The sequence below is a fragment of the Symsagittifera roscoffensis genome, chromosome 10, assembly GCF_963678635.1.
Source record: "Symsagittifera roscoffensis chromosome 10, txSymRosc1.1, whole genome shotgun sequence".
Lineage (NCBI taxonomy): Eukaryota > Metazoa > Xenacoelomorpha > Acoela > Convolutidae > Symsagittifera > Symsagittifera roscoffensis.
In genome coordinates, this window is record NC_087071.1 from 23,317,272 (window position 1) to 23,344,645 (window position 27,374).

At 41.0% G+C, this 27,374-nt stretch overlaps 1 protein-coding gene across 2 annotated transcripts in view; it reads left to right on the top strand.

Annotated features, from left to right (window-relative positions):
• Window positions 1-327: 327 nt before the first annotated feature.
• LOC134855160 (von Willebrand factor A domain-containing protein 3A-like) overlaps window positions 328-27,374 on the top strand; it is a 190,794-nt gene continuing 163,747 nt past the window's right edge. For both annotated transcript variants that reach the window (XM_063871575.1, XM_063871576.1), the window contains exon 1: window positions 328-336. The gene's annotated coding sequence lies outside the window, so the exon portion shown is untranslated. The remainder of the gene's footprint in view (window positions 337-27,374) is intronic.

A 27,374-nucleotide genomic window follows, 5' to 3' on the forward strand; every position in this document is an offset into this window, starting at 1 on the left:
CTTTAATTGCAAAATGATAATTAATATTATAAGGCAAGTATAAGTCACTCAACTTTTCTTGGTTATATAATTATTTATGTGCCAGTCGGTCATATTTGGAAGTTTGACCTTGAGCTGAACGTTTGATCTTGATTTTGGGCGGAAAAGTAATTTTTCAAAATTTCGAATTGAGCCTCTCATGCTCAAGTTTCTCGCGACAACTAAAAATACGAGAAAAAGCAATCAGAAGACTCGAGTGATAATCGCGAGAAAGTTGGTAGAAAAACGGGAGTGTGAAATTGCTAGTCGCAATTTGCTAGTCGCAATAGCCTAATTGTTGTAATAAACTTATTAAATAGTTTAAGATTCATGACTGGCTCACGGGATCGACTACCCAGCTCGACATCAACAGCTGCTGTTCTCACTGCTCATCCACAGTGAAACGGAAGGACAAGGGTCTCCAATGTGACCGATGTGAAGACTGGTTTCATCTATCCTGCCGAACAGTCTGATCGGCAGGGTCTGATCACATCTCGTCTGGGGAGATGATTTCTAATGATTTTATCCTTTTTTTTTTACTGTTTTTGGGTTTTTCGGTTATTTTCCATTTTTTTTCTTTGGTATTATACTACTTTTTGTTTGTTTTCTTGTATATTTTTAAATGTTTTTGGTCACAGACCTCTCAGGGAACGAGGGGACGGCCAATCTCCCCACCCTTCCTGGAACGTGAATTTTCGGTGTTAACTAGGTTAAAAAGCTATTCACGGGAATCCGGAAGGCTTCCGCGTTCCGAGCTACCCTTCCGCCCCGGCGGTTAGGGACTTTTAAGGGCGTTATTATGAGCATCCGCTCGGCGCGGATTAATCGTGAACAGTCCTGCCGGTCATGATGCTAAAATTGCCTTACTACAGCAAAACAACTTCTCAAAGATAAGTCTGGTCCTCATTCATTGAAACTATTTGTCGAGAAAAACATGTCAGAAACCCTGAAAATCAAGTAGTTCATCCGCGCTCAAAGGGATAAACGACAAGCTTGACCTGAGTGTAGAATTGGTTTCCCAATTATGGGAACCAAGTGAAGACGGTGCTGATGTAACCAATTCCCGAAATCTGACGACACTTGCAGAAAATGTCTACTACTACTACTACTAAAAGAATTTATTCCCTTTAAAATATAAAGGCATCAAACAAAAGAAACGGTATGATTATGTACACAAGACATCACGAACGGCAATTTATGCAATGGCAACAAAGTAGCATTGAACAAGAGTTAAGTTGAACATATCAATTCTATTTTTCAGATAGATTTTCAATTTTGCTTTGAAAGTTTCAGGCGATGAGAAAATGTCGGCTATGTTGTTTGCTGAAATCATGTTGGCATACCGACAGACGCGAAAGAAGAAAAATTGCTCTGTAAAGAAGAGTCGACAATTCTGGGTTGTTGAAAGCTTAGGTCGTGAGCTATTGCGAAGGTCTTTGGCTGCAAAGGTAAAATTTATGTATCTGTAAAGGTTGAAATCAAATTGATCAGTCAGGACTCGATTAGGAAAACACATATCATGTAAAGCTATAGGGAAGGAAATTGGCAAGGAATTCGTTTTTCTAAGTTGTTCTGTATAGTCGTTCACTCCCGTTAACCATTTCAAACATTTTCTGTTAAATAATTCTAGTTTGCGGCGATATGTTAAAGATGGAAACCAGACCTGGTTACCGTATAATAAATTACTCATAATACATAGCTGGTAATATTTGAATTTGGTTCTCATGGATACTCCATAAGGGATTGAATGTTTTAAGAACTGGAAAGCTTTGTTAACTGCGACCAGTTTGGTTTTAATGTGGATATCCCACTTTAAATCACTAGATATCGTTACTCCGAGATCTTTGATAGATGAAACTAACGGAATTAGGTAATCAGTAAGGCAAAGAGTAGATTTGGGGGAAGTTGAGAGTTAAAACAAATAACTTTGCATTTATCAGAATTAAATGTCATTTCGTTTTCAAGCGTCCAATTGATAAATAGATCAATGTCTATTTGAACTAAGGAAAAGTCATATTTTTAATAGAGTTTGCTGTCATCAGCAAACAGAAAGCAATTAGAGGTTTTCAAGACAGCTGGCGTGTCATTAATGAAGAGTATAAATAGCAAAGGGCCGAGTACACTTCCTTGCGGAACACCACTTGTTACATGGCCTTTTGGAGATGCTTCATTGTTAATTAAGACAATTTGCGTGCGGTTTGTGAGATAGTAAGCAAAAAATTCAAGAAAGCTAATGTCAACGCCTAAACTACCGAGTTTCAAAATAAGTATATGATGAGGAACTTGATCAAAAACCTTGCGAAAATCGAAGTACACAGAAAGACATTCGTTTTTTGCCTCGACGTCGTTATAAATCTGATCTAAGTACTCAGGAAACTGAGTAACAGTCGATCGCTTGATCATAAAACCATGTTGAGCAGGTGTATTTTTAGCCCGAATTTTAGGATAAACGAAATCGAAGATCATTATCTCCAGAATAATCGATAATTGAGGCAATATGCTAATGGGGCGATAATTTTCAACATTTTCGGGATTACTATATTTAAGAATTGGCGTAATAAACGCACATTTCCAAAGTTCTGGCCACGTTTTAGTTTCCAAAACCTTGACAAAGGGCTGCACGACTAGAGGAGATATTAATTCACTGCAGCAGTTAAGAATAAAGGTTGGGAGGCGGTCGTTGGTAATACAAGAAGTTTAAGCAAATTCGAGAGCTTTCTCGACCTTTTTAAGGTTGACATGGAGATCGGATAGAAAAATGGTGGGTTTTTCGGGTTGTAGGATTTGAATTTCGTGCCTTTCTAGAAACAGTGAACAGAAGTAATCGTTCAAAAGAATGGCTATTTCAATAGAAGTGGATGCTTTTCTATTCATCCAGTGCATTTGGTTTGGTAGTTTCCTATTGGTAAAAGATCGAAGGTATTTAAAGCAATCATGGTCTTAAAGATTCAAGGAGACAAGCTTCGATTGAATTGTTAAGGTCTTGTTGGATCGAAGCTAAATGATTTGTGTTGGCTGTCCGTTTAGATATGGAATGGTGCTTATTCAGTAAATGAACTGTATGCGACGAATAATAATAGGGAAGTTGCTGGCGTCTTTTAGTTTTATGTGCGCATGATAAAAGAATTGCATGATTGATCTGAGCGTACCAGCTATCTACATAATCATTAGTGGTGGATATGGAATAACTTTTGTTCCACAATGAGTTTGGTAAAGCAAGGGCTGATGTTACTATTGAAGATCGAATGAGAGAAAGATGATTTAGATAGAGAGGATTTCGTAAAATTCCCAATCACAGTAGGCGCTACTTCAGGAATGGTAAAAAAAGCAAATAAAGGAAAATGGTCTGAGTAAAGCACTTCATTTACAAATGCAGTGAACAATTCTGTGTGCGAAGTTTGAATGATATCAAGAGTGTTGCCTGAGCGATGTGTGGGTTCATATATAAGTGGCATTGAGCTATGATCCTAAATAACTTCTAGGAACAGTTTTGAGTAATCACAGCCTCCATCAGAAGATGCCCAATAGATATCAGGCAGATTTAGGTCACCTAAGATTGTGTACGAACTAGAACCATTAATCAATTTGGAGTTAAAGTAACAATTTGAATCAGTAAGCATTTTGGCAGGTATCCGAAACTGCGACGAAGCGGGGGGGGGGTTGTCAATTAGGAGGAAAATATGATTAACTGCACCCGAATATATTGAAAGTCCGATGCAGTAATTTGCATCGTATGATAGAATTGAATAATTTAAAGCAAAATTATTTTTTGTAGCAATGAGAACACCTCCGTGTTCTCCAGAAGTGCGGTCTTTTCGAGCAATAACCGAATAGGGAGAATTCATAGGAAAAATTTCGGGATCAGTAACTTCTGGTTTAAGCCAAGTTTCAGTAATGAACACAATATCAGGAGAATGTAAAGAAAGAAAATTGATTAACTTCAGACGCTGATTTAGGCTCAAGAGACTTTGTGCGTTGATAAGGCATAATTTTGATTGTAGTCAGTCAAGATTGATCTTGATACCATTTCGTTCGAGGGTCAGACCACGAATTTTTAGCTCATCGCGTGGAATTTTTTCATTGTTAATCAAGTCGTACCGTTTCTTGAAGATTTTACGTTTCAGAATCTGTTCTTCTTGGTTTGGGGACTTCGATATGAAAATCTTTTCTTTGAAGTTCTTCCATTTTTAAGATTTTGCTAGGCATTTTTTAGCATTCCATTCGGATGACAGACGAACAAGTAAAGGACGCGGTCTTCGTTGTTAGGAATTAGCTTTACCAAGTCTATACATATGGCAGATACTGAGATTTTTTTCGCCTCTATGATCAAAAATTTCGGCCACTTTGGCTTCTTCGGCCTCTATATTGGATGTAAACTGACCGTTGTCTTCGCAGACTCCGTCGATGATTATCTCGTTTTCACATGTGTTGGCCCGGTGACTGTTATTAATACGACTATTAACCGGTACATTCGATGATGTTGTCTTGGTTGCATCAACATTTTCAACAGTTTCTTTATTGCTTTTTGTAATTTCGATTAAGCTTTCTTGTCTTTGAATAATCAGTTCAAACTTAGCTTGGGATGTGAAGATGTTCCCCTCAAGGCAGCCAGAGCACAGCCAGAAGCATCCTCGAAATTTGCCCATTGTAGCTACATCATCAGGAGACAATCCAACACATTGCCCATGGAACCACGCGCTGCATTTTTTACATCCTATAGCAGTTGAGTCGTTGTCCTTCACTAGTTTGTTGCATGGTCCACATCTAGAAGCTTTTGCTTGTGACATATCAAACCGGAAACTATTTAATAAGTTTATCACAACAATTAGGCTATGTCGTTACCAAACCTTTTTCTGTTCCTTATCGTCCACTCGGAGAGAATAATCCAGACTATGAATACAAATTGGTTGTTAAAAACATTGGTTGTTAAGGTTATTGGTTGTTAAAAAAAGCACAAATTAGTCTTCCTTAGAGCGACAACTGGAAGATAAAACCAGCGTTGCTAATGTCATTAGTGACCTTGGAATTAAATGTCCAGTTCGTGACTGTCATCGTCTTGGGATATTCAGCGATGGCAAAAATCGACCGCTTCTAGTAACTTTTAACTCTGTTTGGGACTCACGCTTGTGTCGTGTAACATTCGCCGGGAAGTATATATCGACGGAAAATAAACCTAGGTTCTAAAACGACTGGCTAGCGTCTAAACACAGCTCTACATGCTTTTCACCGTCTCTGCCAAAGCCAGTTCTTTTGGTGGTTTTCCTAACATCGGGTCGACAAAAACTTTACTGCTTTCGGCTTCGGTCAAAACACTCAAATCAACTTAACTATATGCACGAATAGTGAGCTCATCGCTGGGTCCCAGTATCCCCAGACCACGAGGTCACTCCTAAAAACAGGGCTCCTACTATTTATTATATTACTTTTGTTTTTGTTCAGTAGATAAAAATCATCATCTCCATCGAAGATGGATCAACCCTTTCCCTCAACTCCTAGCTTCTCTTTATCTGAAAATGAATCTGGATATCAAATAAATTCAACTCAGGACATTACCAGGAAGCTAAAAATTTGTATAAAATAGTTTGAGTTCAGGTCTCGAGACACCTCCGGATTCTGCAATCCGGGGAAATAACGTTCTTATCTCCTTTGCAGAAGGCTGGACACACACTGTCCCAACACCCTTCACCGTTTGCGTGAATTGCTCTGTAACGATTGTAGCGACACAATCGTTACAACTCGGAGCGGTCTCTGATAATCCCCAGTTGTATCTCGTTATTTTCTCGTCGTTAATTCTATCGCAACTATTGTTGTTGTGTTTTTGTTCTTGCTTTTTCCCATCGCATACCGGATATCAAATCGAGGTTGGAAGCCGGAACGAGTAATAAACCTTCATGGGCAGCCCAGGAGGGATCATCCCTTTCGGTTTTTACGTATTTCATGCTTCCACGATCTACATCTTGAATCGTGACACTGGTCTCCTTTGGGTCCGACGTCATTTCGTTCAGCCATTCCAAGACACGCAAATTCGACAAATCTTGTTCGTATGCCTGCTGTTGCTCGTCGTCGAATTCAACCTCGGGCTCGGACCGGTCATCGACCGACTCCTCGTCGTGATCATCGACTATGTCAATATCCTGTGACACGGTTATTTCTTCTAGACCCACTACATGTTCCAATATCTTCCTTAGATCTATCCTGTCCACTACGAAGTCGTCTCCGTAAGGATTATAGTTCTTCGTGAGTCTTGTCCTGTTACTCTGTCGAGTCTGTATCGTAAATGGAAGATCCGGTTCCAAATTCTTGGGGACCCCCATTTGTTCGGGGTCTTGCCAGTCCTCCTCTGCGTAGGGTAAGGTTTCTCCATCTGCTTCGATCACCTTGTTGGGATCTAGGTCCAGTGGTGGACTTGTTCCTTCCTCTACGACCTCACTTCCATCGTTCTTTTACCTGGTGCCCTTCTCTTTGACCTCACAAGCAGGGTCCATCATCAGATAATCCACCTCTTCCATGTCTGCAGGTATACACCAGTCCTCTGTCGATGGATTGCGTGGCTTGATATTCTCGTAGTGAGCGGATCTGCCTGTACTCAATCTTTAAAATTGTCCCTCCTGGTGCACTTCTGTAATCATGAAGTCCCCCCACTTTTTTAGGAGCTTTTTCGTTCCTTTCGGTGGTATAACGTTCTGAAATACCCATACGTAGTCTATTACCGAGTAAACTTTTGCACCAGCCGCATTCTTATCGAATCTTTTCCTCTGCCTTGTCTGTGCCTGCTGAGTGTTCCGTCTACACAAGTCATTTAACTCTTGTTGACGTCTAATCACATCATTTACATAGACTTGTGGTGATGTTTTCTTCCCCTCATACTCCGGGTAAAAGAAAGTCAAGGGCAAAGACTTCTCGTATCCAGTTAGCATCATATGTGGACTAACTCCGGTGGTGGAGTGTAGCGTGCTATTGTAAGCTCCCATGTGGATGATATCTGTCTCAATCGGTCATGTACCTGGAACAATATACCCTCAGCATCGACACTAACATTCTATTTTGCCTTTCCACCAAGCCATTCGTCTGGGGATAGTATGTCGTGGAGTGGGCCTGAGCCACCTGCGAACGTCGCATGAGCTCTTTCGAAAGTTCTCCCACGAAGGCTGTTCCGTTATCCGATTGAAACGTTATCGGACAACCATGTCTTGCTATCCACGTGTTGATTAGGTGATCGCAAGTCTCTTCTGCTTAGGCAGTTATGCAGGGCACGGCCTCTGCATACTTCGTGAAGTGATCTATCATGACTAAGTCTTGATTATAACCACTGTCTGTCATGTATATCTTTTGGTGATCAATCTGTACCACCTCGTTAAATTCAGATGACTCGATCGACTGCAAGGGAAATCGCAACTTCCTTGGATCATTGACCTGTTGGCGTGACAGACATGCTGTTACCCACTTCTCACATGCCTTTTCCGTTCCAGACCACTCAAAGCGTTTCAAGATCCTCTGGTACACTTTGTCAATTCCCTGATGGCCCATCTGATCATGTGACCTGAATAAAAGTTCTGTTTGATAGAGTTGCGGCAACACTATCGCATTGTATTCGTACAGGACTTTGTCCTCTTCTCTTCTCTTGCAAGACACGACCCCGTCCTTGTTCAGATATAACCTTCCCTCTTTCTGCATAAAGTACTGTCTCAGAATGCGATAACTGTCTTCCTCAAGATCGCCTTTGTCCAGAGCTCCATCTTCAATCCACCTGTTCAGGTTGCTCGTCATGCGGTCATTTCTCTGTGCTCTTAGTAGGTCCGAGAGTCTGTATCTCGCCTTCAAGTACGTATTCATGACCCTCATCTGACAATTCATTTCATCTGGCTGATGCGTGTCATCTTCCGTCTTAACGCACCAAATCTTCGCCAATGGTTGTGTTTCTTGTTTGAACGGTTGAAGATCAGTCCTGACTACCGCTTTTTGCGGCAAAAAGCTTATCGAACGTCTCGATACTGCTATTGTTTCCAGATCATCTGCTGCGTTGTCAAAGACTCTTTCACCTGGTATGAGGTAGCGATCACTGTCAGGGTCTTGATACACCTCCCTATCTAGATCCCTTGCTCGAGTTTTCCCTAATAGTGTATCGCTAGCTCTGACGTGTCTGATCCTGATCTCGAATTCCTGTCTGAATAGGTGTCAATCCCCGAATTCCGGGAGTTGTCATCCATTGAAGAGTCCGCGACAGAGCACGTTCTCTCCTCCGGATCAGTTCTGAGCGTTCTTCGCATCCATCTGAACTCCCCGGACAAAATGTTACTCTCCAGGTCCTGTTTCCCATCAGGAACTTTTTCATCTACATCAGACTTCCCGGACAAACTTTCTTGTCCCGGGTGTTGATCCTGAACTCGCCGGCTCTTCTTGCTGTTCGTCTAACCGGACAAACAATTTTGCCCCAGGTTTCGTTCAACATTCTCGCCTTCCTTATCCTGGTCCTCAAAGGTAACGGTTTTCTTTTGCGTATCGTTCCCCTGTTCTTTCCGTTTGTATGATGTGCTGTTCAAGACGTTTTGGGGTATCGAGGACACTAGTTGCTGAACTATAGTCCTACAAACCCTTTCATTTTCTTTGTGTTGTCGTCTTGACGGCATGATCTTCACCTTCTTACAGACTGTCAGTGATGCCATAGCAGCTGTCCACTCGGGATCATCTCTGGTCACTTCTCTCTCCAACAATCCAACCAGCATCCGCATCACTTGTGGTGTGACCTGCACCGTTTTATCCAATAATGAGCGGCTGTTTATGTTCATGCGAGAGAATTCCTACTGGACCAGGTTTGAGCGCAGCAACAGATCCAAGGGTACCGGGTCCATCTTGGATAGAATCTTTATCTCGGCTGCTTTATCTACAGGTAACTCAGGATGTCCTGGAATTGGATGTCCAGACTTATCCAACCATCTCGTCAAGGGAAGCGCTTCGTAAGTCTCTTTGTCCAGAAACGAGAACCCTTCCTTGATTTCTGCCTGATTGGTTTGCTTCTGTTCCAATCTTTCATAGAACTCGGTCTTCTTGGTGAGGCTGTCAGCATTCTGGTGTTTGTCACGCATCCTGTGCTCGATTATCATGTGGTAGCCATCTAATCTCACTATCCATCTACCAATAAAACTCTGATCCATCGAGTATGTCTTCAACCAGGATAACGCTCTGTTGTCCACGCGTAACTTAAAGGGAGCGCTCCCCAAGTATGCGCGGTACTTTTCCACAAATGTGACCACTGCAAACATATCTGCTTTCGGTGCACCATATTTCATCTCAGTGTCACTTAACACCTCACTGCCATATGCAATGCGACGGAGAACAGTTCTTCCATTCCATTCCTGCTCCTGATGCAGTATTCGTGAGATGGCTACTACTGATGCGTCTTGTCAAGAACATACATGCCCTTTTCTGTAGGCATGCCTAGCACTAGCGCTTCGCACAGTTCCCGCTTTATGTTCTCGAAGGCAGCTTGAGCTTCATCGCTCCATTCGAACTTCTTTCCTTTGATGCGCATCAGCTTCTGCATGGGATACACCTTGTCTGCATATCCTTTAATGAACTCAGGGTAATAACTGGCAAACCCTAGGAAGCTCAAGAGTTGTGTGTCCGTTCTGGGAGCCATCCATGTCAACACAGCCTCTACTGCCATTCCTGTCAACCATTCTCCCTAGATACTTTATCGAATCTCTGAGTATCTCACACTTCGATGATTTACATTTCAAGCATGCTCTTTTCATGCAGCCAAAGAACTCCTACCTCCTTTAGCCGATCAATGTGGTCTTCCAGGGTGGGAGTTGCTATGACCACGTCATCCATGTAACACATCACAAGGTTCCCGTACTTTTTCATCACTCCGGTCAAAGCCTGAGCCATCAGACTTTGAAAAGTGGCCGTTGGGTTGCACAAGCCGAAGGGCATCCTCTTACACTGGTACAACCCCAATCCAGTCTTATCTCTGTCCTTCTTCCGCAGAGGAATCTGCCAGAAGGCCGAACCCAAGTCCAGAGTGGCGAAGAATTTGGCGTATCCAAGTTTCGAGAGGCTTTCGTCTATTCGCGGTATCGGGTACGCGTCTTTAATTGTCACCGCGTTCAAATAACGAAAGTCGCAACAGAACCTAAGCTGCCCTCTTTCTTTTTTGTCATGACTACCCCGCAAGTCCACGGCAATTTCGAGGGTTCTATCATGTCATATTCGAGCAACATTTCTATCTCCGCTAGCCACGATTCCAATTTATGTGGTGTCATTCGTTTTGCGCCTTCCCTATGGGGAATGGCGCCTTCCTCCAGTTCAATTTCGTGTTCGACGAAGTTACAACAACCGATATCCGCCTTATGTTTTGAACATACATCCGCGTTCCGATTTAAAACCGCCCGCAATGATTCAAAATCTCCCTCGCCTATTTTCCCTTTTAAGTGTTCTATTTCTGGCAAAACCGATTTGTCAGATTCTAGTTGATATGAAGAGGTGCGTTCCGGAAAGTTCGAGCGGCTCGACAAGCCATCGTCCGTTTCGGATTTCATTGCATTGAAAATCATGAATAGATTTTAATTCCTCAATTTTTTTTAAAATTATATCTTTAAAGGCATGATAAGGGCAGTCTTTCACGTTATATCTCTTCAAGTTTTGTGTCTCTTCATAGTCGGTCCTATCGGCAAAGCGTAACCAAGCCTCTTTCCACGCTGGATTGAAACCGTGGTGTCCATTGTGTTCAATAACATACTGACACACAGTCGGTTTCCAGTTACCGAGAAGCTCCGGCCTAAAATCACTGAACTTTAACTATTTGGGTTCGGTACCAAACAAACCTGTTTACTATCAGTTAACGAATTCAAATTTCTCAATCTGGAAATTTCTACAACAGCTTGTCCCGGCTGTAGTTTTACCTTTTTGTCTAAAAAGATTGGTACCTTGTTTTCATCTGTTATTATCCTACAAACTGTTTTCTTAACATACTTCCGGTCCGGGTTTCTAACCCTTATTGGGCCGTTGTTCAAGTCAATCATCACGTCGAAATTCTTGACAAAATCTCTGCGCAAGATGAACTGGTCGGATTCATCCAAGTTCTCTACCACCAGGAAGCTCATCCAAAGATCCCGGCCTCCGTTGGAGGACCGTTATTGGTGTCCTTCCGGCTACGTAAATCGTTCCTCGATTGGCTGCCGCTAGTCGGAGATTCGTCGGAATTTGGCCATCCCTCGTGAAGCCCATTCTTTCCCAAGTTTTTATCGGTATCACGCTCACTACCGCTCCTATGTCCAGATGTCCTGTGACCCCGATTTTCTTCCCGTTGGTGTCGAGCAGATGTGCAGTCACATCTGCTTCGTATCCAGTGTTATCCGCGTCTTGTTCCATCATTGCGTCATGACCTATCCTACGGACTTTAAGTTATTCTTCACCCAAATAGATTTGCCCTATTTGGTCACTGTCTGTCGTCACGTAGGCCCTAGTGAAGATACTGATCACATCCACGTTCAGCACCACTTGATATGGTCCATAGACTTCCATGTAGCGCCCGTGAAGTTTTTTTATTCGAGGGCCGCCCGTTGTCAGTAGCGCTCGTACAGCTCTTGACTCAGTGCGTGGCTCCACCTGTCTCAGATAATCTGTATCCAAATGCAATATGTATCCAAATGCATCAAAGTGAATTTTGATGGTTCACTGAGATTTCTGATTACCTGGTGTCCCGCTACCGAGATTATCGATTGTATTTTACTTCCCTGTGGCACCATACCGAACGTCTTCCCGGAGATCATATTTAGTTTCATGCTCAAACTGCTTGCTGCTTTCGTTTCTTCGACTTCTGATGCCTCGAAGGCCTTCAGCGTTTCATGAAATTTCTCACTCTCCAATTCGAGCTTCACCTTTTGTTCGATCTCCTTCATTACCAATTCCTGCTGGACTCTGTTTAGAGCATCCTTCGCGGCTTGAAGTCATCCGCTGCAGTCACCGGTTCCGGTTCACGTATCACTTCCGCTACCGCCTGCATCTTCTTCGTTGCCAGCTCTGCCGTTTCTCTTTTCTGCGTGCCTCCGTTTCACTCAACAGGCGAGCCTTGCTGGCTTTCACACCCGATAAAGCTTCTTCATGCCTTGGATGCTTGATGTCTGCCACAGCATCCCAGAATTGTGGACAATCCGATTTAAAATGACCCTCCAAGTTACAAAAGAAACACATTGGGACGAATTTCGCAATTACCCCTCTCATGAAATCCTCGCATCGTCATCTTCGAGGCTACAGCCTATTGCTTTCATGCCCTGTTTGTAAGTTGGGCATGCTGACACACGATGGTCCGTCGAACTGCAATTTGCACAAGAGCGTCTCTTGTCTATATCGTCCCTTGGTTTATACCAGTTGTTTTCTTGGTTTCCTGGTCCATTGTTAAAATTGCCATAATTGTTTTCAGAATATCCAGATCTCGATGGAGGCTTCAGCAAAAGATTTTTTTTTGACTTGAGTCTCAACTCCTCTGGTGTCGGCGCATTGGTTGAGAGTGGCGTGTAATGTGTCGCCAACATTATTCGAAGCTCATCATTCTTCACACCATCGATGAATTTGAGGCTACTGCCAGATTCATCCTTCTGTTTGACTCATCTGGTTGGCTACGCCTTCTCAGCATGTCCAGATCGTCTAGAAACTTGTTTATCGTCTCATCTTCACGTGGATTCCGTTTCTCGAAGCGCATCATTGCTTGGTGTCCCTGCACCCCTGAGCCGAAACGATTTAACAAGATTTCAAAGATTTTCTCAGCAGTGTCCCGCTGGTATTGCTTTTTGACCATCACGCAGTTCAGGGCTGTCCCTTCCAAGTTGCTGGTACGCGCACTGCATTCTTGTCTTTCTGACAAGTCCTCTTCTTCAAAATGCAGTTTCATTACCTCTATCCAGGTATCAATACAGCCATTAGATTCGTCTTTATAGCATCTTAAAAAGTTTCTTAAAAATCCTTCTGGTCCTTTCACTTCGTTCATTGGTCCTTGACAGCCTCGTAAGAAATGTTTCCAGGGACCTGTTCAGGGGTTCAAAGGCTGTGGCCATTGATGCGGCGTCTCTCGAATATCCCGCCTGAGTATCTTCGCCACCTGATAAGGGCTCCGGATTTTCCCTCCTGTCCGACTTGCTGGGATTATTTCTTCCTTGGCTCGCATGACTCCTATTCCTGGAATCACATCTCCCAGTCGCATGTGTATCTGGCGCTGGTCTTTCGTTAGAGGTCTGTCTGTTGCCAGTTGAACTTCCTCTGTTATTTGGGCCCCGGGGTCTATTGTCCCCTGTGGTATAGCCTGATGAACTACCCCTTGCTCTAGTGGATCCATATGTCCTTCTCCTATTGTGCTGCTCGTTGAAGTTCACCGTCGGCTCCCTACTGGGTTCTCCCGAGTTCGATTCCCCATTTTTTGCTGCCTAGTAGCCCATCCAATCTATTCATGATAGCCTGAGTTCGCCTCTCCATCATCGCATCTATCTTCGTGTCAAGGGTCCCAAGAGTCTGCTTTTTTTTGAATTCTCAACTTCTCCATATCGTCTCTTAATCGTAGCTCTCTTTGCTCAGCCTCCCTAGGCAATCGCGACAGGTTCTTCGCTAAGTGTTCATCCGTTCTCTCCTTCAAGCGTTTTTCGCTTCTGCTAGCTTCTTGTCTGTTGCGGTTGATCTCTTACCGCAGACTTTCTCTCTCGACGTGGACTGCCCATTCCAGCTCACTCATTCTTATGGACATCTGTTCATTCTTTTCTCCTATACTGCCCACTATGTTGGTCAAGGCTTCTTCAATTGATGCTCCTTTTTCCACTAATGGCGTCACAAGTGGCGGTGTCACCCTGTCGATCCCAGGTAGTTTGGTGCTGGTCGAGTTCGGGCTTTGATTCTCTGCCTCGACGTCTTTTCACTATCCACCTCTGGATCCGTTGCTTAGCCCGGTATTCTTAGCCCTGTATTCCTACTCTGCCCAGTTCGCATTTCCGATTTCGTCATATTCACAAAGTCTCTTGACTGGCCTGATTCTTTTGTGGTATTGCTTATTGTCCTCACACCGCCAAATTGGTCCATGGTACCAGTCTCTCTATCGGTGTATGCGCCATTCTCCTGAGTCGAGCTATTGAGGCTGACTTGTCATCTTGCCTTTCTTCGTCCTCTTCTTTTTCCTGGGTTTCTGCTTCATCACCTGTACCCGTTCCCATAAAAAATGGAAAGAAGTTTCCTACAGTGTTCTTCACTATTTCTGAAAACGATGAGGACGTTGCCTGTTTTTCCGTCATGCCAACCATCATGGTGTTGTCTGCGGGTGATCTTGTAGTCGCCTCATTTTCAGTAGAGATGTCGGACAGTTCCGACATCTCTTCTCGGTCCACGGTCCCGGTGGAAGTGGCAAAATCTTGGCCTTGTTCTACTGGAGTAGATTTACTTGCCAATCTCTTGTTTCCTCTCCCTTCCGGTCCATGTCCCTCCTGTTTCTCATCCATGGCAGGGTCTAAATGGACCTCTACCTTTAACCTTGCCTTTTGTCCTTCTGATGACTTTTGACTCCTGGTTTTAACCATTAGGCCTGAAACTTTCTTCCCTTTAACGGTCCGGGTTCGTCTGATCCTTTCCACAAAAGGGTCAATCATTGCTTTTCTCTGTTTCTTCAGTATGAATTTCCTTGAGGTATCACCTAGTTTAGGTATCCTTGATTTGTCTAGACTCATTTTCAATTTACCACTTCTTATTGCCTATACACTCAATTCGATTGATAGTGTCCTTTTAATCTGACTACTGATAAAATTAACACAACACAATAAATTCCAAAAATTTTACTTAAAAAGTGACCACGAATCCTTTTATGTTATCAGAGTACAGCGTGTATACTATTTATTCACAATAATCGATAAATAGTTGCAAGATATGAAGCTAGCACAGTCTAATGATATCAATCATTTTTAAAAGATAGTGTTCTCACTGCCCAACCTAGCACAAATATTATTTAATTAAAACCAAAATGAAATAAACAAAAATATTTTCAATGAAAAACGTTTTGTACTTTCGTCAATCGCAATATGATAATAGAACTTGTTTCTAAAGAAAGAGCTTTCCCTGGTGGGTGCTGCACCAAACAGACAAAACTTGAAGGCAGTAATTTTCTCAAGTGGGCGTCTATTGCACCCACCGAGTCCTGTGTTACCTACCTGCCTTCGGATTGCCCGAGCTAGACCTACTAAAATCCTCAGGGCAATCACTTTCCCAAAAATGATTTGGATTTCAATTCACACAAATCAGTTACAAATCTCTTTTTCAATTTAGACTTGGTGTCGCGAATATCCGAATTTAGACCTGTCTTGTTTTGGTCTGGTCTTTTATAAAAGGCAAGTTACCAGTGCAGTCACTGGTTCCTAGCCTGTCTCTTAATAACTTATTACCTTTCACTATTATCTTTTCTTCTGTCTACTTAAGTCTTAACAAAATTAGTACCCCTCCGGATTGGCAGAAATAATACCCCTCCGGATTGACAAAGTTTGTACCCTTCCGGATTGGCAAAAACAGTACCCCTCCTGACTCGGATTGACAAAATTGGTACCCCTCCGGATTGGCAAAAAAAGTAACCCTCCGGATCGGCAAAATTGGGACTCCTCCGGATTGGCACAAACAGTAACCCTCCTGACTCGGATTGAAAAAATTGGTACCCCTCCGGATTGACAGAAAACAGTACCCCTCCGGATCGGCAAAATTAGTACCCCTCCGGATTGGCAGAAATAAAACCCCTCCGGGTTGACAAAATTGGTACCCCTCCGGATTGGCAAAAACAGTACCCCTGCTGACTCGGATTGACAAAATTGGTACCCCTCCGGATTGGCAAAATTGGGACTCCTCCGGATTGGCAAAATTAGGACCCTCCGGATTGGCAAAATTGGGACCCCTACGGATTGGCAAAATTGGGACACCTCCGGATACGTTCTCCGATGCTATTTGTACTAACTAGGAAGGGTGTATTTTCTTTTACCTAGACCCCTCCGGATTGAAGCTAAGCCTCTTATTTGACAATTCACCTTAACTGTGAAGGGTCTTATTACTAGCCCAGTTTCGATTCGACTATGGTCTTCTGGTTCACTTAGCCTTCCCTTTTCGTCTAGAACAGCGTAAAAGTGCCTTATTCAACCGTTGCTACTCTTTGGTAGGGGTGTAAGGGCTTTCCAAAAACTTTTTTTATAAGACGTGAAGGGTCTACCTTCCCGAATTAGTAAATTTGCTAAAAACAACCTTAAAAAATTTTCAAGCTTACTGTCTTAAATAATTTTTTAAGGCTTACTGTCTTGATGGTTCTATGAGTAAGCTCACCTACTTTCTGATCTAATGGTACCAAGATCAACTAGATCAGTCCAGTAGTTCAAAGTTTTATTAACAAAAACAAAACGTCTTTTTTCTAAAATCAAAAAATTTTCTCTCTTATAGGTTCCGCCTAACTTTTTTCGCAATTCTGTTCTTTTCGACCTAAAATTTTTTGATCCGAGCTCAGAAGGTCTATACTCTTCTAGTTCAATGCAAAAACCCAATATAAAACGTTCCAGCTGAAAATTTTGCCAAAAACAATGCTATTTGGACCGCTCCGGATTGATGAATCCACTAAATCAAACACGTTAAATTTGATGTCACTGTAACCAGGACGGTTATCGGCAAACGGGTTTTAAAACCTGTCGATTCACTAGTGAACCTTGTCCGAACAACAATTTTTACTCTCCTAACTCAAAAAAAGTGCTTCTTTCCGTTTCAAAAAACATCGATATCTCAAAAATTGCGATTTGTGGGGGGATCAAAATGTCGCTATTTTGACCCTAAAAAAAGGATCCGTTTACTGTGTTCTTCACTGAAAAACGGTATAGGAGTAATAATATAGGCTGTATAAATAATGATAATAGTAATACTATACCCCTCCGGGCTTGTTCAATTAAGGTGCTTAACTCGGAAATTCGCAGTTCGGTGAAGGGTCACTACAGTGCAGTAACTGTCGAGACCCCCACAGAGTAATATCTTACTTTTTTGTACCAAAAGCGATACCAAACTTGTAACGATACCCAACAGTCGATTGTTGTTGTCCTTGAGCCCTCTCTTTTCGCTCCTTGAACTGCTTGCCGGATCAGTCTTCTTCACTAATCCCAAGACCCTTCCGGATTGAGCGCAAATTAGCATTAACGTGCTTAAATACTCAAATAACCCTACAGTACAAGCACCGCAAACGGGCCACACAATTGATCGTAACGATCCTAACTGAAATAAATGCCTGTAACAACAATATATCTAACAACAACAAACGGGAGGGTCTGATCACATCTCGTCTGGGGAGATGATTTCTAATGATTTTATCCTTTTTTTTTTTACTGTTTTTGGGTTTTTCGGTTATTTTCCATTTTTTTTTGTTTTTCTTTGGTATTATACTACTTTTTGTTTGTTTTCTTGTATATTTTTAAATGTTTTTGGTCACAGACCTCTCAGGGAACGAGGGGACGGCCAATCTCCCCACCCTTCCTGGAACGTGAATTCTCGGTGTTAACTAGGTTAAAAAGCTATTCACGGGATTCCGGAAGGCTTCCGCGTTCCGAGCTACCCTTCCGCCCCGGCGGTTAGGGACTTTTAAGGGCGTTATTATGAGCATCCGCTCGGCGTGGATTAATCGTGAACAGTCCTGCCGGTCATGATGCTAAAATTGCCTTACTACAGCAAAACAACTTCTCAAAGATAAAACTGATCCTCATTCATTGAAACTATTTGTCGAGAAAAACATGTCAGAAACCCTGAAAATCAAGTAGCTCATCCGCGCTCAAAGGGATAAACGACAAGCTTGACCTGAGTGTAGAATTGGTTTCCCAATTATGGGAACCAAGTGAAGACGGTGCTGATGTTACCAATTCCCGACATCTGACGACACTTGCAGAAAATGTCGTTACCAAACCTTTTTCTGTTCCTCATCGTCCACTCGGAGAGAATAATCCAGACTATGAATACAAATTGGTTGTTAAAAAAATTGGTTGTTAAGGTTATTGGTTGTTAAAAAAAGCACAAATTAGTCTTCCTTAGAGCGACAACTGGAAGATAAAACCAGCGTTGCTAATGTCATTAGTGACCTTGGAATTAATTGTCCAGTTCGTGACTGCCATCGTCTTGGGATATTCAACGATGGCAAAAATCGACCGCTTCTAGTAACTTTTAACTCTGTTTGGGACTCACGCTTGTGTCGTGTAACATTCGCCGGGAAGTATATATCGATGGAAAATAAAGCTAAGGTTCTAAAACGACTGGCTAGCGTCTAAACACAGCTCTACATGCTTTTCACCGTCTCTGCCAAAGCCAGTTCTTTTGGTGGTTTTCCTAACATCGGGTCGACAAAAACGTTACTGCTTTCGGCTTCGGTCAAAACACTAAATTTAACTTAACTATATGCAAGAATAGTGAGCTCATGGCTGGGTCTCAGTATCCCCAGACCTCGAAATCACTCCTAAAAACAGGGCTACTACTATTTATTATATTACGAGTGTTTTTGTTCAGTAGATAAAAAACATCATCTCCATCGAAGATATATCAACCCTTTCCCTCAGCTCCTAGCTTCTCATTATCTGAAAATGAATCTGGATGTCAGTTAAATTCAATTCAGGACATAACCAGGAAATTTGTATAAAATAGTTTGAGTTCAGGTCTCGAGACCCCTCCGGATTCTGGAATCCGGGGAAATAACGTTCTTATCTCCTTTGCAGAAGGCAGAAGGCTGGACACACACTGTCCCAACACCCTTCACCGTTTGCGTGATTTGCTCTGTAACGATTGTAGCGACACAATCGTTACAACTCGGAGCGGTCTCTGATAATCCCCAGTTGTATGTCGTTATTTTACTGACATACAATTTTCAGTTGTATATCCAATCAACAGTTGGATATACAACTGAAAATTGTATGTCGTTATTTTCTGTACTTTTCAACGTTTCCCAGAAGTGTGACGTCATCATTCGAATTTTTAAAAATTAAAAATTCCAGAATCTTCTGACCTTCACGATTCGTCTAATCGTTTAAATAACGTCGCTAATCTGTTAAAACAGTTAATTGTCCAGGTCAGCTGCTACGAATTTGAATCTGCTTTTTTGTCCATTCTGGTCGAATGTCACATCGTAGCAGAGCCCCTGAGCGGAGATACCACAAAAGCTCTGGCATTCTATTTCTTCCAGAATTGTCTGACAACGATAAAGTAGTGGAAAAGGATCTACTTCGCAAGCGATTCGAAATGCTCAGCAATGGTCATGATAAATCACGTTTGACAATCCGCAACCTCAAATTATATCTTGACGGCAATTTTGTTGATGTCGGAAATTGACTAACCCTAGCTACAATCGTCAGAAGCATTTTTTCCCTCAACGAGAGACTCCGTTTAACTAGTTATTTATCCTTACAAAATCCCACGTTTGTTTCTTTTACAGAAATATGGCTGGATTCTTCGTTTACCCAAAGCTTAACACTTCACACATCTTACCGAGTATTAGCTCGTCGTGATAGATCACATGGAATTCACGGCGGTACAGCTATTCTGTCCAGCTGCGGCATGGCTAGCCGGGAGCTTTTAGATACATCCGACAATGGCTGTGCAACTATTGTCCTTTTTCATGTCCCGCTCGCAATTATATGTATCTATAATCCTTCGGTTAATAGTGCATACCGTCATAAAAACGCCGATTTTTTGATCTTCCTGGATTGAATCTCGAAGCGTTTACCAAACCAGTGTCACATCATAGTTAGCGGGAAAATTAACGAACCTCACGCCTGTTGGAAGACTTTTGACAGCAACACAGGTTTTTCGGAGTTTTTAGAGTTTCTAATTCAAAATAATTTGTGTCCGCTGGTTAGCTTCCCTACACTAAATTCCGGGAATATCCTTGACCAATTGTTGTCAAATTTTGCTGATGTCGCCTCTTCAGATTGCTACGCTCATACGGTTGTTTTTTCAGTTTGCTGTACCGTTGAGGTTTGAACTTGATGGGCTACTAAAATCAAACATGCTTACGGAAATCATGACTATTCCTAGTTCGTCTTTTTCGGATCTCAAGCTGATATTCTCAACCGCTTTGTTTTCGTTAACTAAGTCAACAGAGGATCCTCTGTATACCGAGTTTAATCAACTACTCCTCCCCTTATTCAAGAGGAAACGTTCTAAGCGCCTTACCTATCCTTCATAGTACTCATCCATTACTGTCCATTATCACAACAAGTTATATACGACTCGAAAGGCTCATAGTGAGTCTGTGACGCATCTTGAAAGCGACTCTTACCAATTTATTGAGCTCGATACGTTTCTTTTTATCAAAAATTTTACCTGCACTGGTCTACAAGGCTGTTTCAAGTTGACCAAACTGCTCAACAACACCGGAGACATTCTTGGATTCGTGCTTAGTCAGGGCACGCCAGTATACAAAGATACTGAAATCGCGGAGGCTTTCAAGGACTACTTCTTTACAGTATACCAACCTAATATCACATCCACAATTGATTTCTCCGAAAATGAATTGAAGCACGTTTCTTTCGGTAGACAGAAGTTTGAAATTGGTCTCGTAAATGCGTCACTTGGCTCTGGCGTTGACAAACTTCCGGGCTCTTTTTTGCGGCTTGCAACAGCCCCGTTATCTATTCATGTATCTCTACCGTTCAGTTCTGTTTTGTCATCTTGTGTTTATCCTAGCAACTGGAAACTTTCCTATGTTTCACCTGTGTTCAAACACGTTGACCGTACTTCCGTCTCCTCACATCGACCAATAAGTATTCTACCTAAATTATCGCTGGTAATTGAGATGCTTCTCTTCAGACATCTGCATGACTTCATCGGACGTAAGATTCACCAAAATCAGTTCGGCTTCCGTCGTCGCCACTCAACAGTCACTCAATTGATAACCTACTTTGACTACGTTTCACGGGAACTTGATGAAAACGAAAACGTGTATGCATTTTATCTTGACTTTAGCAAGGCCTTTGACAAGGTGCCTCACCACATTCTGCTCCGAAAGCTCCGTGATTTTGGAATTGGCGGTAGATTACTCCAGTTACTTTCAAGTTATCTAAGCAACCGACGCCAGTGTACTAAAATCCGAAATGCGTTTTCAAGTTTTTACCGCGTTACTAGAGGCGTGCCCCAAGGTTCAACCCTAGGGCCATTACTATTCTCAATTTTCATTAACGATCTCCCTGATTCTTGTATTAGGAATAAATAATGTACTAATTTGCCGATGATTCGAAAGCAGCATCTACGTCCTTGTAGCTACTACAAAGTGACCTCGATAGCTGTGTTTTGTGGTGCTCCGAAAATGAGATGGTGTTCAACGAAAAGAAAACCAAGTTTATCATTTTTGGCAGAACTCGGGTCGAGGACTGTTTGTTTTTCAACAATTGTCCCCTGATTCCTGACGACAAGGTTAAAGATCTCGGTGTTACCCTGCATTTTGATCTAAAATTCAGCCATCACATCAAAAATCGATTGAGATTTTGTTACAGTACGTTTTTTGCTGTCAAACGCAGTTTGCCTTTTTCTCTCGGTTTGGCCACCAAAAGGAAATTGTTCTGATCCTATATTTTATCATAGAGTCCGATATTGTTGCTCTTGAAAAGTTTCAAAGGCGGCGTACAAAGTGGATTTGCTCTTTGCAATCTTATAAGGACAGACTTTTCAAGTGTGATCTTTTTCCTATTACCGTACTCCTTCAGTTTAAAGACCTACTACAGTTCAATAAAATCATCTCAGGCCAAATAGATTTTCCTATCTGGGATTACATATCTATGAAACTCCAAACACGATATGCCTTGAGAAAATTACGAGAAGATGTTGTTTCAGGAGCCAGTCACAAAGAAACGACATACCGACAAGTTCTTCATTCCAAGAGCAGTACGCTACGCCAATTTCCTGCACCTCAACGCTTCTATTTCGATTTTTGACACCCCTGCTTCCTTTTCCCGACTGTTAAAGAAATGCTTTGTCAAGTTTGTTAAAGTGGACTATGATGAAAAGGTAAACCGATACTTCTGTAAATTAGTTCTTGATATTTAGTGCCTTTTAGTGCAATTAAGTCTTGTACGACTACTACAACAATTTTACTTTAATAATCCAGCACGAGTAAAGCGGAAGTCGAATAGAAAAACGATCATTCGGACCAGATATATGAAAACGTCGACAGCTGAAGCTGCCCAATGGCCCAGGAAGAAAAACTTATTCTTGAGTTCAAACATTTTATTAAAACTCCTTGAGCTAGACTTAATTATCCTAAATCAATTCTAGAGTGCTTCACCATTATTAGTTAGTCAATTCTAGAGGTCGTGTCGGTATGTGAGTACCCAATTTAAATTTCTTGAGTGTTTTTTATAGGATTAAGTTGAGCTAAGGCCAGTTTTTAGGTGGATCAATCTGAAATGGATCAAAGGTCCACTGTTCAATAAAAACTAACGGTATGCTTGAGTTCTGAACCTGTTCTTAATGGGGTTCTCGTCTTTTAGTTTTTTTGAGACCTGAACAAGGGGGCGTTCTTATTTCTAGAGTGGGTTATTTTTTGGTAATAGCCTTTAAGCTGTAACACGGTTTGTAGTCTCATGTCGCAAGCGAACCGAATTGGCTTCGACCGCATGAGGAAGAAAAACACAAGAATAGTGTCCCTGACACGTGAGCCAATGGTTATAGGGCCTATTTCTCTTTGCTTCATATGTGACTTAAGTAGGCGACTGTTACATTACAATATAACAAAGTAATGGTCAAGATTTTAACATCAAATAAAATTAAACTGTTTCCATGTTGTTTTTCTATAGGTTGCCATAGAAGAATACTCGCGACAAATGGATAGAAAATGTTCCTTAAATTTAAATTTCATAGTCATGTAAATCAAATTGCCGCTGTTTGTGTTTGAATTTGCATTTTGATTTTGGTTCCAAAAAAAAGTGATTTTTTGAATTAAAACAAACCGTTGCCGATATAATGACTGCTGAATCTAGCTTGAAAGTGCAGTTTTTTAGTTCTTTTGTTCTAATCAATTGTGTTGCTTACGTACTTGATTTTTTGATTTTTGCGTATGCCAGTAGTAGTTTATGTTTGATTTTCTATTGATGTCAAATTGAATTCCAATCGAGAAACAAGGAAACCGGAAGTATCTTGTATTCCAGCTTGAGATCGGATGAAAAATCAAATTTTCTTCTTTCGCTGCAGGTCTTTATTGCCCAACTCAGTTGTTTCTCACGCGAGAATATTAGGTTGGATGATAAACTTTTTATTAGTATTGCTGGGTAATGCAGAATATTTATGACAAAAGCGTTCATTAAAAATAACCGGTTTTTGATTGTCAGTGGTTTTTTTATCAATTGAAATGTTTTGATCTCGCAAGCCATTTTTCTTAACATGTTTTTAACTTCTATTTGAAAATTCAGAAAATAATCAAGGCGTACCTCCAAATATTTAACTTGTGGCTTTTCTTCTATTTTGTTATCATCTAAGATTATACTCAAATTTGATTTGTGGTTTCTGCCCTGAAGTTTTTCGCTACATTTTACCAACTCAGTTTTCTTTATGTTGAGTTTTAAATGGTTTTTTGTGAAGTACAGTGACAATTTCTGACAGGATTCTAACAATATCTGTACAGCATTTTTGGTGTCATTAGCACCAGAAAATAGAAGTTTATCATCTCCAGAATAAATAGTTTTGCAAGTTTTGGTTAAAGTTTTGTTCAAGTCACTTATGTATAGGTTCAAAATAAGGGGTCCCAAAATTGTACTTTTTCGGTGAAGTCAGATCCAATTGGGTTCAGTATTTTTTACTACAGTTTTCTGTTGTCTTTTGTTTATGAAGCTATAAATCATTTCAATTGCTGACTAATAGATCGCAAATCAACCAAAATGTTCTTCAAATATTTGTGGATGATAGAATCGAAAGATTTTGATAGTTCTAATCAAGATACGGTAACGTATTTGTTTTCCTCCATTGAAAAATATGAGGTTCTGAAACCAAATTGGGTGTTGATGAGGAGGTTTTTAGCTAAGAAGTGTTCATTGAGTTGTTTGTATATTAGTTTCTCAAAAACTTTAGAGAGTGCACCTGTTATAGAGATTGGTCTATAGTTTTCTGCTATTTTGGGGTCATTTTTTAGTTATTGGGGTAACAATTGCTGTTTTGGGTCTAGTTGGAAAAAAATTGTACTTAATAAATTCAAGTATAAGAAATTTTAGGTGTGGTCTTTTTTCATTGTATCCGTGTTTCTGTTGGAATACTCGTCTGTGATTAGTCAATTTTCAGACATGGTTGCTTAGAACCAAATAATTCTAATCGAAATTGTAATAGCTTTTTTCGAGAAAGGAGTGAAACAATATTAACTAAAGATTTTTAGGTTTTTAAATTGACATCAAAAACAATGCGGTTAAACAAAAATTGTTGATTTTGACTGAAACCACTTTAATGGAAAGTAAAGGATAGGAAATTCTTTTTATTTTTAAACATCCAAACGTTATTCTAAGAGGTTATGGGCAATTGAAGCTTCCAAGCACCAAAATTTTGGTGGATTCCGAACAAAATAAACTGGGATGGGAAACACGAACTTTTTTCTGTATTATGTGAACGGTTGCTAGCCTATATTGAAGATAAAAAGCCAAATGTAAAATCTGAAAAAATTAGCGAAGCCAACACAGATGCTATTCAGAGGAGGCTGTATCAGGAAATCATTATGCACCTCATCGATGCTGATGCTACTTTGCAGATGATCATTGCTCTGAATAACAGGAATGGATTCGAAACATGGAAATAGTTCAAAAAAAAATTTTGGGCAGATTCGATCAGGCCAAATCATTGTGTTTTGGCAAAAGTGTCTGGAACTCAAAAAAAACGGTGAATCGATGATAGAATTTTTGAACAAAGTGGACAACATTGTGCTCAGCTTAAAATCTGCAGATGAAAAGATCAGCGGCAACCTGAAAATAGCCATAGTTCTTAAAGCATTGCCACAAGATTACGACTCGTTCATAGCTGCACTACATTTCCAGTAGGTATCGTATCTAAAATTGAAAGAGCGACTGATTGAACGATCACTTGGGGGAGCTCAAACAAACATGATACGAGTTCCACGTCTATTGCGGCTCCAGCTATTCATAGAACTAGCCGAGGACGATACAATGGAGGAACTGGACAAGGAAACAAGAAACTTTTGTGCTACACAAAGAGTGGGCGTAACAATTACACTGCTGACAGGTGCTATGCAAAGCAGAATTTAAGCAAGCAAACTTCGAGCAACCGTCAAGGCGGTTTCTCTGGGTTTGCACTAACTGCAACATCAAATGGGTCGATGGATATTGTGATAGACTGTGGATGCACGATTTATATCATTCCAGAGAAATCAATGTTCAAGACGCTTTCTATGCTGGAAGGGGACAAAAGTGCGATGTTTATTACTAATGTGATAGACTGTGAATGCACGAACTATATCATTCCAGAGAAATCAATGTTCAAGAAGCTTTCTATGCTGGAAGGAGACAAACATGCGATGTTTAAACCCATTCTACGATCGTCATAAAGCTAAGTAGACTTTAAACCTCCAGCTTGCATTGTTTGTGCCGAGCTTCAATTTTCATTTGATATTAGTTTCACTGCTAGTTAGGCAAGGAAACACAGTGATTTTAACAAAAGTCCGCATATACGTGTGGGACAACAGAAATCCTATTTTGTTGAAATAGATGGTCTTTTTTTGGTTTAAACATTGCAAAAGAGCCGAATATATCGGCATTGCTTTTTGCTAAGTGGCATGAAACTTTTTATTATGCAAATTGTGAAACATTGAAAAAAACTGCAAATCAAACAATAAAAAGCATGGTTATTTCCAGTTCATTGGCAACCGATAATTAAACTACATTACATGTTCAGAATGTAAGATATCTACGTCTGGCATATCTAAAAACCCGCAAGTTAGGGCAACCCGAAAAGGCAATATCTTTTATTGATGATTTTTCAAGATATGCAAGGGTATATTTTTTGACCTCTAAAGACGATTCGTTAGCAACACTGCAACTTTTTCCTAATACGGTGTTCCTACCATGTCATGTAACTGGACTTAATCTCAGGTCAGACAATGGTGGGGAATAAATTTCACGCAAGTTTCAAAATTTTTGCAAGATTAACAGCATTGCACAGCAATTTATAAGTCCTTTTCTCCTCATCAAAATGGTATAGCCGAGCGCTATTGGCGAACGATTTTAGCCAATGCAGTTGCTCTTTTTCTTTTATTATTGTCGAAACTACCAGAATCTTTTTGGATAAGGGCATTTGATACTGTAGTATACACAAGAAATCGTGTGCTAACATCTGCTAGTAATGATGATAAAACACCCTACCAAATGGAAAGCAACCCAGTATTCACCATTTGAAGGTTTTTGATTGCTTATGCGTATAAAACACTGAAACCCATCGGCGCAAGTTATTAACCAAAGGCAAAAGGCAGTTTTTACTGGTTATGACGATTCAAGTCCTGCATATATTTCATATGATTTTCAGAAAAGAAATTTTATCGCTCTCGGAATGTGACATTTCACGAAGAACAATTCCCAGGTCTCGATAACGGATCAAGGCCTGCTTTTGTTTTACTTTTTCCGGGCAATGATCCAGTGGGCGCTGTCATAGATTCAGTGGGGTCAATAATGCACAAACAGTTGCAACTGATGCAAATGAAGTATTGACTTTTCTTGAAGAGCCGTTATCACCGACAGGGGGTGCTACTTCGACAACTATTGATACCTTTAAAGAGGTATCTTCAGCATCTATGTGCAAATTGAGTTTCAAGATACTCCAATTTATTTAGATACACGTGATAATTACACAACTCACGACAAATTTGATATATCTTATGCCATTGAGTCTTCTCCTCACACTCCAACTGCAGACAATCTGCAAAATATTACTTCCCCCATTCTTGATAGTTCAAAACATTTTTCACCAAAACATTCTACATCATCTAGATCAAGAGAACAATGTGTGAGTGATGAGGAACATTCTACTGCTTTGGGACTTGCATTCGTACAACTAATAGTCCTCATAATGTGCAAATGGAGTTTCAAGATACTCCAATTTATTTAGATACACGTGATAATTACACAACTCACGACACATTTGATATATCTTATGCCATTGAGTCTTCTCCTCAAACTCCAACTGCAGACAATCTGCAAAATATTACTTCCCCCATTCTTGATAGTTCAAAACATTCTACATCATCTAGATCAAGAGAACAATATGTGAGTTGCAATATGTGAGCAAGAGAACAATATGTGAGCTTTGGGACTTGCATTCGTACAACTAATAGAACTGGTCGGATGATTTGAAGACCAACATGGCCA